At 37.5% G+C, this 6,184-nt stretch overlaps 1 pseudogene; it reads left to right on the top strand.

Annotated features, from left to right (window-relative positions):
• The first annotated feature begins 4,411 nt into the window (after positions 1-4,411).
• Positions 4,412-5,043, top strand: LOC118981087 (non-histone chromosomal protein HMG-17-like; annotated as a pseudogene).
• Positions 5,044-6,184: the final 1,141 nt, after the last annotated feature.

Here is a 6,184-nt window from a genome sequence, read left to right as displayed (position 1 = left end):
CCTTTCCTGTGGGGTATTTTCTTGTTCTCTCCAAAAAGCAATGAAGTCCTTGTACTTGTTTGTATTTCTGTTGAACCATCCTATACTTAATCAAATATAATATTGGACATCTCCAAAAATACGTCCCTTGGAATTCATATTATAATTACAAGCCATAAAATATGTGTTAAAAACAGGTCCATTGTTTTTATGGGCAACTTATCCACAAAATGAGAAAATGTAAATTCGTATTTTAAAATACAGCGCAGAAATTACCATGCATTCTCCAATGACAGAGAATTTTGTTGTGAACCAGAGCTCAGTTTTTTCACACTGAAAATAATTCTAGAAACCACATCATGTATTACATAGAGAAGAAATGTAGCACAGTGATTAGGAGCACTGCCTTTGGAGCCAAACATTTGAAGATTTATATTCTATATCTCCCCCTATTTTAGTTGTGTAAGCCTTAATAAATCACTGAAACTTTGACATTTCCATTTCCACAACTGCACAAGATAATTAATATATCCAGGTCCCTACAATTATAATAAATACTAAATTATTTAAGGCAGTACTAATAAATGCTGACCATTACCATTAGCATATTTCTATTCCTCCAATATTTTTAATGCACAATGGCTTTCTCTTAAAGATTATTCACCTATGTTTTATAAATTAGTTTGGGTTAATTTTATTGACAAACACACAAACGACTAAGGGAAAACAGAGCAACTACAGGGACACATGCACAAAACCAAGTTAAAACGGGATCAGGGGAGGGAGGTGGGGATGGCTAGGCTGGCGGGGGAGTAATGGGTGAAAAATGGAGACAGTTGTACTAGAACAACAATTTAAAAAGCATTTTACAATTTTGGAATCAGACCTATATATGTTAACATTGAAGAAGTTTTGGATAACTTTGAAAAATTAAGGAAATGGAAATACCTTAGCAATTGTTAACAGTTTTGTACGTGTTCTTCTAGATCACTGGTTATGAAAGTAGGTATGTGCATCTATTACATAAATAAACAAGATTTCTGTCATTTCGTATTTATCTTTTGCAGTTTTCTGTACATATTGACATGTTTAGTATTTGTCATTGAATTCAGAGATGAATGTGTTTTTGGTATATGGGCAAAAAGTCAAGACCTTCATGATAGAATGTTTTGGAACTGAAATTTTGTAAATTCATCAATTTAAAAATCTTTGCGCACTGATATATCTTTAGTGGCCACTTTCTAAAAATTTTAAATCTTTACCTTTCTGTGATGTGGCAATAAAGCTCAGTAAACTTCCTTTTGATATTCTGTGTATGTTAAAATTTATTGTCTTTTTCTCAATATTTATAGGCTTCTTGTGGTCATTAAAACTAAATTCTTTAAATTCTTAACTCATTTGTTTTATATTCTACAAGACATGTTGTAAAGCTAAGAATTGATAAATTTTGTGGCAAACTAGAACTTAGGTAGAATGGTAAAATTTCCTTTATATTTATATTCTCTTCCTGTACATAATCTGGATTTTTTTTTATCTTTCTGTTATTTAAGTGTTATTTAAAAACACACTTTTTCATTTTCCATGTATGTGTTTTTCTGAAAACCACTTTATTGAAGTATACTTGACAAGTAAAATCTGTACATAGTTGATGTATGCAATTTGTGGAATTTTTCCAAAAGTATGCACCAATATATATTAGACTGTCAAATTTTTACCCAAAAGACTATAGCATGGTCTTATCAACAGGGCCCTTATTTTTGCATCTTGATGAGCAAAAACTGGGATCCCTGGGTTAAAAGACAATTCCATTTTTAAATTTTTGAGGAAACTCCATACTGTTTTCCATAGTACTGCATAGTCTGCACTCCCACCAACAGTGAACAAGGGTTCTCTTTCTGTTACATTGTCACCAGCACTTGTTGTTTGTTGATTTATTAATGATGGCCATTCTGACAGGTGTGAGATGACATCTCATCATTGTGCTTTAGTGACACTGAATATTTCTTTGTTGGGAACCACTCTGCCTGGTTTCAGGAATTGTAACTGCCTCCCATGGCTAAGACTGAGTGAGTGATCTCTGGAATTCGAGCCACAGGAGACAGAGCTGGTCTCTGGTAACAAATGCTGCCTCAGCTTACTCCCCTGCCCCCAAAGCATGGTTGATGTCCATGACAAGTAAGACTCCTCACACACAGAGGGGCAACGTAAGTCAGACATGATCACTTGGGAGGCCATCATGGAAGGACTCAGGGGGCTGCAACAAAGAGGGAGAGATGGACCCTCATACCCCAGCTATTGTGACATAGCCCAAGTCCCCATTTCCATCTGGGAAAAGCACTTTCTGGCTCTAATCCACTTAAGCCTAAAAACTTATGAAGGGGAAGGCAGTGCAGCCCTGTGCTGGAAAGGGTGGGTTCCCTGGGTGATCGGGCCTAAGAAAGAACATGTTAAAATCCTGTGAAACCTGCTTTGTTAAGAATTCTCTCATTTAAATGATAAGGGTCCAAGCAAGAAGTTTGTTACTCAAAGTTTTATGGCGCGTTAGCTATCTGACCCTGACTGAGAATAAGCCCTCATAGTTCTTTGAATGCTATCTATTGTTTGATCCTTGCCTGTATTCTTGTGCAAAACAACCCAATAAAAGCCCCTTGAGCAGGGGGCTCTTGGCCCTTCCCCTTTGAGGGATTAGCCACCTTTCCTCCCCAAGCAGATCATATCTTCGTAGTGTTTACTTTCTTCTGTGGGAGATGGCGGGGCGGGGGTACTTTGTGGGTAAAGTTGCCCCCACATTTCTTCAAATGTCTTCTGGCCATCTGTATATTCTCTTTTGGAGAACTGTCTATTCAGGTCCTTTGACAATTTCTTCATTGGGTTGTTTGACTTTCTGGTGTCGAGTTGTATAAGTTTTCCACATTCTTTGGAGATTAAACCCCTTGTCAGATGTATCATTGGTAAATATGTTACTCCATACAATAGGTGCCCTTTTCATTTTGCTGATGGTTTCTTTTCCTGTACAGAAACAATTATTAAAATAAAGTGCATCATTATATTTAGAAGTGAACTTCCTTCTTTTTTATTTTACTAATTCAAAGAGTCAGTTAAGTGTCCATCAGTAGATGAACAAATGGATAAAATAAATACGGTAATTTACACTATGGAATACTACTTGGCCATAAAAAAAGAAAATCTTATCTGTGCTATAGCATGAATGGACCTGGGGAACACTATGCTAAGTGAAATAAGCTAGTCAGAGAAAGACAAATACCATATGATTTCACTAAACTGAACAAACAAACAAAATAGAGACAGATTTGTAGATAAAGAGGAAGCTGACCAATCTTTTGGATTTGGGGGTTGGAGGCATTGAGACCAAAAGTCAAAGGACCCATGGACAGGAACAATAGAGTGTTGCCTGCTGGGAAGGGGGTGGGTAGAATGGAAGAGGGTATAAGGAGGATAAATAGTAAGGACAATAAAAACAATAAATAATAACATTTAAAAAGTGGATTTTATCCACACCAAAAAATTATCTTCTGAATTTCTGGAGTATTAATAGACTTTCCTATAATAGTTTCTTTTAATAGATGTTTTTAAAATCCTCACCAAAGTGTATGTTTACTGATTTTAGAAAGATCGGAAGGGAAAGGCAGAACAAGAGAGAGAAACATCAATGTGACATACAAACATCGATTGGTTGCTTCTTATATGTGCCCCTACTGGGGATCAAATACGCAATCAACTTTTCTACCCTGACAGGGAATTGAGCCCAAAACTTTTTGTTGTATGGAATGACACTCCAACCGAGTCCTTCTCTCCAGGGTAGTCAGAGTCACTTCTATATCTGCAAGAAGAGTGATTTTATTTTCATGAAGTGACCCAATACTCACAAGAATATTTTAAACTTATTTTCAGTGTATACCTTTTTAACTATCTATCTATCTATCTATCTATCTATCTATCTATCTATCTATCTACCTATCTATCTATAGAGGGCAAGGGAGGGAGAAAGAGAAGGAGAGAAACATCAATGTGTGATTGCCTCTTGCACACCTCTAACTGGGAACCTGGCCTGCAAATCATGTGTCCTAAACTGCGAATTGAACCAAAAACTGTTTGGTTTGCAGGCCAGCACTCAATACCCTGAGCCATACCAGCCAGGGCTCAGTGTATATCTTTTCCTCAGTATATATCAAATTATTCCTTTGCTTCTACATCTTGGAAAAATAATTTCCAACATAATATTTTAGCTTTATTTCCATATTTTTCAATTCATATATAAGAAGCAAACTCTGGATTCTATATAAAAACTTTGTAACCCCCCTCCGGAGCCCTAGTAGTGTGAAAAGGAGGCGTGAATGACCCCTGGATCCACCAAAGCCGGACAGCTGCTGCATCACCACCTCCAGCCCCAATGTCTCCTAAAGTCGCCGTCATGCCCAAGAGAAAGTCTGAGGGGCATTTTAAAGGAGATAAAGCCAAGGCAAAAGATTAACCATGGAGAAGATCCACCAGGTTATTGGCCAAACCTGCTTCTCCAGAGTCAGAGCCCAAGCCTAAAAAGGCTCCTGCAAAGAAGGGAGAGAAGGTACCCAAAGAGAAGAAGGGGAAAGCTGATGCTGCCAAGGATGGGAAGAACTTTTCAGAAAATGGAGATGCCAAAACAGACCAGGCATGGAAAGCTGAAGGTGGTGGAGAGGCCAAGGGAAGTGTGTGCATTTTTGATAACTGTATTTCTGGTGACTGTACAGTTTGAAATACTATTTTTATCAAGTTTTATTAAAATACAGAATTTGGTCTTACTTTTCTTAAGCTATATTGTTAGCACACAGAACACTTCATTGTTATTTCTGGGGGAAGGACATATGATATTAATAGAACGTCTGCAAAGCTGGACTGACATAGGAGAAAAAACTCACCTTTCCCTTCTAGTTTTTAGAGACTTCCTCTTTGTTCCAGGAAGGAGGGATACCTCGATGTTGACACACATTAGCCACTTTGGCACAGACACCTTGTGATGTGGGAAAACTAAAATTCATTTTTGTGTCCTTTTCTCCCTCTCCACTTTAAGCACAGATTTGACTCCCTAAAGTCCAGAGACCTGTTGGGACCTGACCCCCCAAAATTGATTACCAGTATGTTGGACAATCTGGACTTTCCAGAGTCACCGTTGAGATGGCATCCCTCAAAAGAGCAGCAGTTCCCTTTTTGCCTTGCAGACCTACAGACGGACAATTCTGTCATTTTCATTGCATTTCCTGAGAGTCAGGGTCAGCAGGCAAAAAACTGTTAAACAACATGCGTAATGTGAAATGTCAACCTTCACTCCAAACTCTCCCCATTCAGAGCAGCAGGTGAAGACTCCTCTGGGTTTTGTAGTGGCTTTCTGATTTTGGTAGTCCTCTGAAGAAGGGAGTTTGAAACTTGTTGTATACTGTTAACAATTGTCTGCCCATGTCCTGCCTGATATACCATGACTGCTTATGAAAAGTATCTTTAATAAAGCTAGATATAGCTTGAAAAAAAGAAAACACTTGATTATATACAGAGTGCAATAAATTGTTAAGTTATAGAAGTAGTTCTATGTGGATGAGTGGGGTGATTGCCAAACCAGAATGGGGAGGCGACACTGTATTTTCCTTGTCATGCTCTAAAACACTTGTTAGCTCATGGCCCATTTAGAGAGAAGTTAGTGATGGGCTACAAGCCCATGCATAAGACAAGACATTGTGGGTTTATAAAAGGCTGATATAACATTGGTCATGGTGTGTCATGAAATCTTGGTCACAAAATGAAGGCCAGAGGCTAAACACACAGTGCAATAGTCATTATGCAAAACTGTAGATACACACATATGCATTAATAAAGGTAAAAAATACTTGGGGGAAATACATCAAAATGTTCCAACAATTCAGATCTGTCCTCATATTGTTCTTTGAATTTTATTGCATTCTAAATATTTTCTAATGAACAGTGATAGTATGATAGCATCATACATGTAAACATAAAGATGTTTCATTGTGAAAAATGAATTATTCCATCCTTGATGGTTTCAGTTACAGAGCAATTGCAGATGTCTCTATAAACAGAGAACAGAAAGAAATAAGAGAAACAGAGAAACAGAGAACAGAAATAAGAGAAACAGAGTACAGTTTTCAGCCATATTTCATGAATAGAGTTGCCAATCCACAATTCATGTCCATACCAG

Source organism: Sturnira hondurensis, unplaced genomic scaffold (assembly GCF_014824575.4).
Source record: "Sturnira hondurensis isolate 20B ecotype Veracruz unplaced genomic scaffold, ASM1482457v3 Scaffold0023464, whole genome shotgun sequence".
In the NCBI taxonomy this organism is placed as follows: Eukaryota; Metazoa; Chordata; class Mammalia; order Chiroptera; family Phyllostomidae; genus Sturnira; species Sturnira hondurensis.
Note: the sequence above shows the minus strand (reverse complement) of the source record. Positions and strands in the feature narration are given on the sequence as shown.